This window comes from Chiloscyllium plagiosum, unplaced genomic scaffold (assembly GCF_037043375.1).
Source record: "Chiloscyllium plagiosum isolate Xiang-an unplaced genomic scaffold, Cpla_swu_hap1 HiC_scaffold_13, whole genome shotgun sequence".
Classification (NCBI taxonomy): domain Eukaryota; kingdom Metazoa; phylum Chordata; class Chondrichthyes; order Orectolobiformes; family Hemiscylliidae; genus Chiloscyllium; species Chiloscyllium plagiosum.
Genome location: NW_028270151.1, coordinates 43,128,561 through 43,140,414, shown reverse-complemented (window position 1 = coordinate 43,140,414; position 11,854 = coordinate 43,128,561).

Here is an 11,854-nt window from a genome sequence, read left to right as displayed (position 1 = left end):
CAACATAAATTGGGAGCAGCACAAAGGCGTTCTGCTCTGTCCAACGATACCTTCATTTTATTGTTGCTTTAAACTTTCCAAGGCCTCTATATAAAGAGAGGGGCTGCTAATGTTGCAAGTGGGAGTTTTAATGGTCTCTGTGGAACAATGTAGGCGCATTCTATGCAAGCTCATTACTGAATCATCTGAAATGCATGAGGAATGTTCCCACTGATTATCATAAATAGCATAAAAAAGTCTTTCATTGCAAAAGCAGGTTCCATCTGCCCCTCATGTCCCCTCACCTTATCTTTAAATAGAAAGTCACTCCCCCATGACAAAGAACAAACCTTTTATACTTTGATCTGGTTCATGTATACTTTATAAGTGAACACAAACATAATATACAATGTAGAGCACATCACTTATCAAGGAGAGTGGAAGGCTATTTTGTGGTTGAGAAAATGATATGACATGATCTAAGGCAGTTTTTGAAAAAGAAAATATGCACTTTGGTACATTAAGGTTTTAAACACACTTTCAACTAAATCTTTATACATTACCTTGCACAGAGATTCTCAGAGAGTCAAAGAGATGTACAGCATGGAAACAGACCCTTCGGTCCAACCTGTCCATGCCGACCAGATATCCCAACCCAATCTAGTCCCACCTGCCAGCACCCGGCCCATATCCCTCCAAACCCTTCCTATTCATATACCTCTTAAATGTTGCAATTGTACCAGCCTCCACCACTTCCTCTGGCAGCTTATTCCATACACATACCACCCTCTGCGTGAAAATGTTGCCCCTTAGGTCTCTTTTATATCTTTCCCCTCTCACCCTAAACCTATGCCCTCTACTTCTGGACTCCCCGACCCCAGGAAAAAGACTTTGTCTATTTATCCTATCCATGCCCCTCATAATTTTATAAACATCTATAAGGTCTCCCCTCAGCCTCCGACGCTCCAGGGAAAACAGCCCCAGCCTGTTCAGCCTCTCCCTGTAGCTCAGACCCTCCAACCCTGGCAACATCCTTGTAAATCTTTTCTGAACCCTTTCAAGTTTCACAACATCTTTCCGATAGGAAGGAGACCAGAATTGCATGCAATATTTCAATAGTGGCCTAACCAATGTCCTGTACAGCCACAACATGACCTCCCAACTCCTGTACTCAATACTCTGGCCAATAAAGGAAAGCATACCAAACGCCTTCTTCACTATCCTATCTACCTGCGACTCCACTTTCAAGGAGCTATGAACCTGCACTCCAAGGTCTCTTTGTTCAGCAACACCCCCATAAGGACCTTACCATTAAGTGTATAAGTCCTGCTAAGATTTGCTTTCCAAAAATGCAGCACCTTGCATTTATCTGAATTAAGCTCCATCTGCCACTTCTCAGCCCATTGGCCCATCTGGTCCAGATCCTGTTGTAATCTGAGGTAACCCTCTTCCCTGTCCACTACACCTCCAATTTTGGTGTCATCTGCAAACCTACTAACTGTACCTCTTATGCTCGCATCCAAATCATTCATGTAAATGACAAAAAGTAGAGGGCCCAGCACCGATCCTTGTGGCACTCCACTGGTCACAGGCCTCCAGTCTGAAAAACAATCCTCCATCTTCTACCTTTGAGCCAGTTCTGTATCCAAATGGCTAGTTCTCCCTGTATTCCATGTGATCTAATCTTGCTAATCAGTCTCCCATGGGGAACCTTGTCGAACGCCTAAAGTGAGTTACTTGCTGAAGAATACAAAACCTCTAGCCTACTCTTGCCACCATTGTATTTGGGTTGTCTAAGTTTCTAGTCAATGGTGTCTCCAGGGAGTTGATAGTAAGGATTTCTGCATTGGAAATTCCTTTGAATGTCATGGGGATTCTCTCTCATTGAAGATTGCCATTGTCTAGTAGTTGTGTGGCACCTATGTTACCTGCCCAGTATCTGTCTAAATCTGAATGTAGCCCAGGCTGTGAAATTCTTTATTTTCTGAGAGTTTGTAAATGGAATTGAAAACTGTGAAATCATCTGTGAACATGTCCACTTACAAGCTGCTGATGTAAGAAAGGAACTTGAAATAGAAGTTGAAGACAGGTAAGCCCAGGATATCACCCTGAGGAACTCCTTCAAAGATGTTCTGTAACTGACCTCCAACAACCACCGCAATGTTTTGCTGAGCTTGGTATGACTCCAAACAGTGGAGGGCTTTTCCTCCTGATTCCAATTATTTTCAATTTTTTAAAAGTTCCTTGATAACACACTTGGTCAAATGTTGCTTTGATGCCACTGGTCAGTCTCACCTCTCCACTAGAAATAAAGTCTTTTGTTCAAACAATGGTCGTGCGAGGTCCAGGACTGATTGGTCCTGGCAGAAGCCAAGTTCAGCACAATGAAGAGGTCCTTGCTTAATGATTCCCCCGATAATAAAGTGAATCACGTTGCTGCTAATTAAGTGTGCACTGCTGTGGCAATAATTGAGAGGATTGGATTTGGCCTGCTTCTTGGAGATAATTATTCCTGGGAGATTTTCCACTCTTTCAGGCAGGTCCCCGATTGTTGTTGTATTTGGACGGTTTGCCTGAGGAATGGAAAGTTCTGGAGCATAATAATTCAGTGCTACAACTAAGTTGTTATTAGATTCATTGCATTTGTTCAATCTGCCTTTAGATGTTTCTTGAAATCTCATGAATTGAATCAAATTATCTGACTGGATGGTATTTTGGTAGGAAAGAGGCTGAGTGGACAATTCACTTGGCACTTCTTGCTAAAGATTAATCCTTCAGCCTTACCTTTCACATTGAGTCTCGTCCTGCAATTAATTGAACAGAAGTTGATGCTGAGAGATTCTTAGAGAGTAATACTGGTCTCAAGGACTACAAGGGCAGTATGTCCTTGAGAGCACAACTCCTTGCAAATTCCCTCCTTGTGCTAACTGTAAACTTTATTGCTGTTCCTTTGTTGTTCCTTATCAGAATTCTTGGTGTGAATTGGATGGAATGGGTGGGCAATGTTATCCAGCAGCAGGCAAACTAACTGGAAAAGGGAAGTTAAGAGAAGAGAATGAGACTGTTGGGGTTTGTTACTAATAACGATGCAGCAGCACATGCATCAATGAGCCATTAACATGACCATGTAAAATTGTGTAATTCAAATCGTGTAAGTGCCTTATCATTGTATATCATGTGGATTCCCATGAAGCATTACCACCAACTTTACAAAAATCTACTAACAACAGGATGTCCATGTTTAGCATCACTTGAGTCCTGTTATGGATATTAACTTTCCTGAGTATTTGGAGATTTAATAAAAGGAATATTGTGCAGCTTTGTTGTTTTCACAACCAAAAGGCTCGAACAAACATAAAGTGTGTATGTCATGGAAAGAAAGAACATATTACAATGTCATGACACAAGACAATGGTTATGAAAACATCAACTAGAGAGAGAGGATTTTTGTGAAGGTTAAGACACTATTTTAAATTGTTAGACAACAGTTAGAATGTTTAAATGACAATGTTATAAAATATATGAGTTAGAAATTTGCACTATAATTTTAATAAATTTATTTTGTTGTTCTAAATGGTTCATGAATTTCAGAATTCAAAATTTCAGTTCTCATCTTAAATTCATGCATAAAGGTTGCAAACTGGATTTGTAAATAAGTTAATATTTTGCTAATCACCCAGTGGGTCTAGTTTGTAGCTGATATTGAGTTTACTCTGAATTCAGCTGAGATTTAGCTGGGTTTTGAACAAGTGGACAGTGGCTCACCCCTTCTCATGTTATGAATGAAACCCATATTATTTTAATTCCCTGTTCTCACTTAACTTCCTACTTCTAAATTCCCACCAGATATGGAAATTAAGTAATGAACAATTGCATATCCAGAAATTGTTCTCCAACACAAAATGGTGATTAAATAGGCTTCCGAGTTGACATGCAGGTGTTTCATCTGAGAGTAAGGGGGCTGGGGAGGTTGGGGGGTGGTGGGGAGGTTGGGGGGGGTGGGTGGGGTTGATCTGTGTCCTCACTCTAGCAACAGACAATTGAGCTGTCCTTGTGGTGGAGGATCAGGAGAGCAGTTTGTGCAGCATCACTCCTGGCATTGCGTATCTTAAATGAGTTTTGAAGGTTGAGGTGCGGCCAAACTATCTTGCTGTTGCTAATATTTAGTTTCGCAATCTTGCACAAATCTCTTTTTAGGTGTTCAGTAGAAGTTCTTGGTAATTAAGAGATTTCAGTCTTTATTTGCAAAATACGCTTGGTGTATACTCATGCATTCAGCTGGGGTGTGAACTGCTGACATGAATTTCAATGAAGAAAGAACAACTTCTATCGAACAAAGAGCAACAGTTTTATTTTTGCTCAACATCTTCTTGTAAAGAGAAATACAAATGTATTATTTAGCAAAAAGCTGTCCTATAACCTCTTTTCAAAAGATTTAAAGATACAAGATCCTTTTGTTGGCCAACTTGTTTCAATTGTAAGGTATGAGAAATGTGACACAGAAAACATTTTTTGAACAAACTCAATCTCTGTACCAAGTTTTTGTATCATTTTTTAACTTTGTTGATGATAACTCTCCTTAACCCTTGAAGGACTAGTCATCTAATTTGTAGCACAAAATTTACTAAACTTTTTTTATTTAGAAGCATTATTAAAATATGAATGCCTTTTTTGTTTACATTAGATTCATTTAGAAATGTACTGCTTTTAAATGCAATCTATAATTACACTATATAATTACCTACAACATGAGCCATTGAGATATTTAAAAGGTGGATCCTTTTCACTCTCTAGTAATTGGAATTTTTAAAAGTTTGACTGCTAAATGATTGCTTGAAGTTATCGTTAGCTTAGTGAGATTGATTTCATTTCATTTAAGTTACTTCACAATTGTATTAATTATCAGAAGGCAAGTCGAATTATCTTTACTGTTCAATTGGCAGGACACAATTAATATTGATGAGCAAAGCCCAGCATGAAGTGGGGATAAGAAACAGAATTACAGACAATAAAGTCTGTGGTCTTTGATTAAAACAGTGACTATGTGATGTAGAGGTCTGTTCTGCTTCAACAAGTTTCCTCCTATGATTCAGAAAGGACTTGTGTAGTTTCACAAGACTAGGACCTCTTCAGCTATTGGTTCATATCCTATACAAGGTGAATGAAGTGCCACAGCTGGGGGCAGAGGAGAGAAAATGGACTCAGATGTAGTCTGAATGAGTAAGAAAAACTAGTCACTCAGTCTCCATTTTTACCCTAATTAAGCAGAAAAGTTATGTGTGACCCAGCTCTACCACTTAATGGCCTTTCAGAGATCCAGGCTATCTTTTATTCTCGTGTTGTAATAGAATACCAGTTGATCATATTTTCTATTTCATTAAAGAGGCAGCAACTCTTGTTTCATTTGCCTGAACTGAGAAATGCAATATAAATGTTGTGTAGAGCATTCTTACCCATTTAACGTGAATGTTAAGAAGTTGAGTTAATCACTAACTGTCATGTATTAAATAGTGAATGAAGAATTATACAAGACAGCCGACAACAGTTTTTCTGCTGTTTTTAATGGTCAAAACATTTCTACTTTCTGAACAACATATTTCTAAATACTCATGTATTTAAGTAAGTTTCCATTGAATTTTTTTGATATCTTCTGCCAGATTCTGGTCATGATTTTATTCTGTGATAACATTATTTGAACAAATTAGAAAATTAAGGTATACAAATAAAGCAATCACTGATTTTTTTGTTAATGTGTCTGTAAATAATGTAATTCAGATCTATATCATAGATAATTTGGAAACAAAACTTCAAAACTAAATTAGTTAACACTTTCAAACATTTAATTGTTTTAAGAAAACAGAAGGATGTACATGCACAGAGCGATAGAGGTAGAGAGCCACCTGCAGGACAGTATGTAAGTTGCGCCAAAAAATGGCTCGATTCCGAGATGATTCTCAAAACAATGGGCTAAGTTTTCCAAGGAGAAAGTGAGTAAGCTTTCCAAGCCCTTATATAATGGAGGCAATGGCAAGTCAGTTGGGAGAAAATGGCAGAGATTGGAAAAATAAAGGCAGATACTTCTAGTGGCATGAGTGATGTGGGCTATGGCGAGATTTATGGTACGGTCAGGCAAAAAGTTGAGCAATCCACATTCTCAAAACAAGCTAGTAATCTATTCTCCAGCAGATTGGAAAGAGTGCTGAAACACCACATTGACTGGAATGCCAATGGTTCAAAAGATACTGTTCTTCTAATGATGACAACATTCATGCTCCTACCAAAGTCACTCCCTCATGTCCTTACTTTGCCTTTATCCAATCAACCCACCCAATTGGTACTGTCAGAAACTGGGCTCCCAAAGCCTAGAGTTCAGTGCATTAATCTTCCAAAACTTTCTACACAGTCTCCACCACAACAATAAGTGGCCTTCCACCAGCCATTTTGTTTCCACTGAGGGAGCATAGTATAAGAGGACTGATACAGGATGGTTGGCATGGCTTTGTGCGTGGGAGGTCATGTCTCGCAAACTTGATTGAGTTCTTTGAACAAGTAACAAAGACGAGGCAAGCTGGTTGGCAGGATTTGGTCTCATGGAGTGCAGGGAGGGCTAGCTGTTTGGATGCAGGGCTGACTCAGGGGTGAGGGAGTGGGGGTGATGGGTGGGTGGTTGTTTTCAGGCTGGAGGCCTGTGGCCAGTGGTGTGACAAGGGGATCGGCGCTGGGTCCACTAGTTTTCATCATTTGTATGGATGATTTGGATGTGAGCTTAGGAGGCGTGATTGGTGGGTTTGCAGATGACAGCAGGGTTGGGCTTGTGGTGGACGGCGAAAAGGGTTGCCTTGGATTGTGACGGGGTCTTGATCGGATGGGCCGGTGGGCTGGGGAGTGGCAGATGGAGTTTGGTTTGGATGGATGCAGGGTGCTGCATTTTGGGAAGGCGAATCTTGGCAGGACTTCTACACTCAATGGTAAGATCCTAGGGAGTGTTGCTGAACAAAGAGACCTTGGAGTGCAGGTTCATAGTTCCTTGAAAGTAGAGTTGCAAGTAGATAGGATAGTGAAGAAGGCATTTGATATGCTTTCATTTATTGGTCAAAGTACTGAGTACAGGAGTTGGGAGGTCATGTTGTGGCTGTACAGGACATTGGTTAGACCACTGTTGCAATATTGCATGCAATTCTGGTCTCCTTCCTATCGGAAAGATGTTGTGAAAATTGAAATGGTTCAAAAAAGGTTTACAAGGGTATTGCCAGTGTTGGAGGATTTGAGCTATAGGTAGAGGCTGAACAGGCTGGGGCTGTTTTCCTGGAGGGTCGGAGGCTGAGGGGTGACCTCATAGAGGTTTATAAAATCATGAGGGGCATGGATAGGATAAATAGACAAAGTCTTTTCCCTGGGTTGCGGGGGAGTCCAGAACTAGAGGGTATAGGTTTAGGGTGAGAGGGGAAAGATGTAAAAGGGACCTAAGTGGCAATGTTTTCACACAGAGGGTGGTGCATATATGGAATGAGCTTCCCAAGGAAGTTGTGGAGGCTGATACAATTACAACATTTAAAAGGCATCTGGATGGTTATATGAATAGGCAGGGTTTAGAGGGATATGGGCCAAGTGCTGGCAAATGGGATGAGATTTGGTTAGGATATCTGGTCGGCATGGCCAAGTTGGACTGAATGGTCTGTTTCCATGCTGTACATCTCTATGACTCTATGACACTAAGTTCTATCTTGACCTTAGGAGCAACTTGCTGCATCTTTTGTGTATCTGCCAATCAGCAAGGCACAACTCTCACTCTGTAGTGGTGAGTTGCCAGAGAAGGGAAATTATCGCTAATTAAACACCTTATTAATGCCACGTCTCACCTCATTAGTACTCAGCTTCTTTTCCTACCAAACAGGCCAAGCAAGCCAGATGTTGAAATTTCTCCACATGACAGTCAGAGGGAAACCTGATGGCTGTGGCCAGGATCTGTGTTGCTCAGTGTCTAACAGCATTGCAGGGCATGGCCTATGGCCATGAACTGCTTTATCCCTTGTCCATGGACTTAACATTTGCCCATCTCTTATGACTATCTGATACCTCTCTGATCCACTTGCAAGTTGCTTCAGAAGTATAGATCTGTATCACAGATTGCATCAGTAGCTAGCATTGAAATGCAGCTGCAAGGACACTTTGCATGCATGGACAGGCACCTAGCTACTGATCAGCCCAAGCTGCATCTCAGGGCTGATTGCAGGCTCTTTTAGCACATACTCATTTAGTGGGCCTGTCTCCACACTCAGAGCATCCATGCCCTGCCTTATCTTGCCTGTTAGCGTGTTGGAAACCAAAGGCTACCTTTACTGCTGCATTGAGATGCCCCTGTGTGCAGACAGACAGGCTGCTTGTCAAGCTTGTCAGTAGGGATTTAACTGGGTGGCAACATCTTGATGTACGGTCCATAAACATCAATCTAAAACCTACAGTGTATTCCAGCTGCTTATGCAATGCCACCCTGAGCAGATGCCTAAACATGGCTGAAGCCCACCACTGGTATTGGTATCAGCCCTTGACTAATCATTCTGCTCTCCCTCATTCAGATGCACCCCCCCACCCCCACCCCAGACTTCTCTGAGGCACACTCCCCTAAGACTTTGAGACCATCCAACTGCTTGCAGTAGATGCATTGGGTTTGACATGAATGCTGCTGCCACATGGTACAGGTGTGGAATAGGATGTGGCATACTGCTGTGCAGCCACCTTTAAAGTGCCCTTGACTGAAGATTGCTGAGCAGCATGACCAGCTGCCTGGTTATATGACTATGCCAATTTGCACTGTGGGACTACCGTTAGATGCCAAGTGAATGGGCACTAAGACAGTGTGTGAGCAGTGCAAGTAGGCAGCCTGGTCCAAGCCATGGGCTGGGTGTCTGTTCTTGTTAAATACTTGGACCGAATTCAACCATGCGCCACTGGTTGCTGGTGTGCCCCACAATGCAAAACTAGCCTTCCTGGGCACACTGCCAAGTCATCGGCAAAGTGCCAGCATGGTGGCGAGGATTAGCTGAAGGTCAGATGCTATGCCCATGGATGAAGGATATGTGTGTTTGGTGCCCATAGGGTATGCCCTGGGCTGCAGCTTGGCTGTGGGCAACATGGGAGTCGTTCGGACATAGTAGAGGGATGAATCCACCAGACACCCGCTTCAATTTCCATGCCAGGTGCTCCTGAGGGCTAGTTTATTGAGTGTATGATGAGAAGTAGAATTTAATTAGATGAGTTGGGCCATTAACATGGAGCTTATCAACAAGGGCCATTGTGACCACAACTGTCACCAACCTCATCACATCTGGGTATCTCCCCTGGACAGTCTCGCAGCTCATAGTCCCTGAATCCTGCACTGCTCACTTCTACCTACTCCCACCAACAGGACTGTCCAGGCAGACCAATTGTTTCTACTGTTCCTGTGTCATGGAATTTATCTTTTCCTATCTTGACTTGACTTTGTTTCTCCCAGTGTCCAGTTCCTTTCTATTTACATCTGCAGTTCTTCTGATGCTGTACATCAGTGTCAGACCTTCCAACAAGCGAGAGGTCATGCTTTCAAGGTGAGTGGTGGAAAGTTTAAAAGGGATACACACGGCAAGTACTTCACACAGAGGGTGGTGGGCATTTGGAACGCGCTGCCAGCAGAGGTGGTAGAGACAGGCACGGTAGATTCATTTAAGATGCGTCTGGACAGATGCGTGACGATGTGGGGAGCAGATGCTTAGGAATTGACCGACAGGTTTAGACAGTACATTTGGATCGGTTCAGGCTTGGAGAGCTGAAGGGCCTGTTCCTGGGCTGTAAATTTTCTTTGTTCTTTGGTCATAAACAGGCGAATATAATGCACTTCAAAATGATGTGCTGGTTGCCATGGGCACCATCCACGACACTAATTAAACACTTAGACAATCTTCAGCAAGCCCTGCGTCAAACATGGATTGATTGTGGGCAGCTTGTAAAGCAGCTATTCCCAGGGTTCCAAGCACAGAAATGGCCTTGCAGATCATATATTAACTCATTGGTTGAGGACGCTGATAGGCCAATCCCTCTGGTGTGTTAGAGTCTTAGAGTCATAGAGATGTACAGCATGGAAACAGACCCTTCGATCCAACCCGTCCATGCCGACCAGATATCCCAACCCAATCTAGTCCCACCTGCCAGCACCCGGCCCATATCCCTCCAAACCCTTCCTATTCATATACCCATCCAAATGCCTCTTAAATGTTGCAATGTTTGAGGAATTTGACTCTACAGCCGCTGAACAACAACTGCAGTATTGAGAAAAGTGACCCTTTGTTTTGAAAAGAGACAATCTGATATAAAAAAAGGAGCCACAGCAGAATCCTGAGGGAAAAGTGTGTGAAATGGAAAACTTCACCCTCAAGGCAGAGTAAAGCAGGAGGGAAAGAATAGACCAGGGTGCTCAGCTCCGGGGACAGGAGAGAAATGCTACAAATGTGACAAGAAGTGGCAGTTTAAATGGGCCTGCAGGGATCCAAGCAAAACTTCTCCAATAAATGGAGGAAAGGAAGAGGAGGTTTTGACTCTGAAAAATGGAGGAACTATGCTGAGAGGTAGCTGAACTCAGAGGGTCAATGGGGAAGGTCCCTGCCCAGAGTGGGAGAGAGGGAATCTCCTCCTCTGCCCTGCCTTTGGTGACATTCTGAAGGGGCTCTGCCCATCGCGAATTTAAGTGTGCCATGATGGACAACGAATGCAGAATTCCCTGTGCCCTGTGTGTGTGCGCGGAGGAATAGAGAACATATTGAGTCGACACTGGTGCACCATTCATCAAATCCACTGAAATTTGCAATGGACAACCATACCAACTGCAGAGTTTCACAGGTGACTTGGCCATTGGAGATAAATCAAAGTCTTTGAGACTAAGGATGGGGCCCTCAAGACTCAATACTACTGCATGTAAACAATATGGGGTAACTTTACTAAGGGACTGTGAGGTACAGATTGGCTCATTGCTCACAACAGTGAATGGGGCTGGATGTGGAGGCCCATGTGAAAGGATATTTGGTCTACCTATACAAGAACCCTGAATGCCTCCCCTCCCCTCCCAGATCAGGAAGATTAAATATGGAGTTTCACAAATGGTTATGATGATCCGTACAGATGGATTTTATTGGTCTTCTACCAATGACCCAAAAGGAAACAAGTATTGCCTGGTCCTGGTGGATAATTTTACAAATGGGTGAAGGCTCTTCCCTGTAGGTCTGCCTCAGCTGTGTGAACAGTATGAATCCTCATAAAAAAGTGCTTTAAAGGTGGGGTTTGCACAATATGGTGGAATCAGAGCAAGGAAGCCATTTTACGGACAGATGATGTGAATGACATTACAGTTGCTAATGATAAAGGACAAATGGCATATGTGTCACAATTCTCAAACTTTAGGAATAGTGGAGTATATGAACAGGACCATTTTCTCTCCTCTGACCTTAAAAATGTGCCCCTAGTTTTGAAATCCCCCATCCTAGTGTAATGATGCTGTTCCTTTAACAAGGTTATGTTGTCCTCGGCTTTTTTTCAGAGAGGTCATAAAGGGCACAGGTTCTGAAAAGTCAGAGTTGGATGGGTTTTAGGGCCAATTTAATTGTAGCTAACAGATACCGCCTCAGGCAAACAACTTCCAAGCTTTAAAAAAACACTTGTACAATGAGTATAATTACAAAGTTTAAAAGACATTTGGATAGATACATGAATAGGAAAGATTTGGAAGGATATGGGCCAGGAGCAGGATGGTGGGACTAGTTTGATTTGGGATTATGTTTGGCATGGACTGGTTGGATTGAAGTGTTTGTTTCTTGCTGTACGACTCGACGACTCTATAAAAGTTTATAAA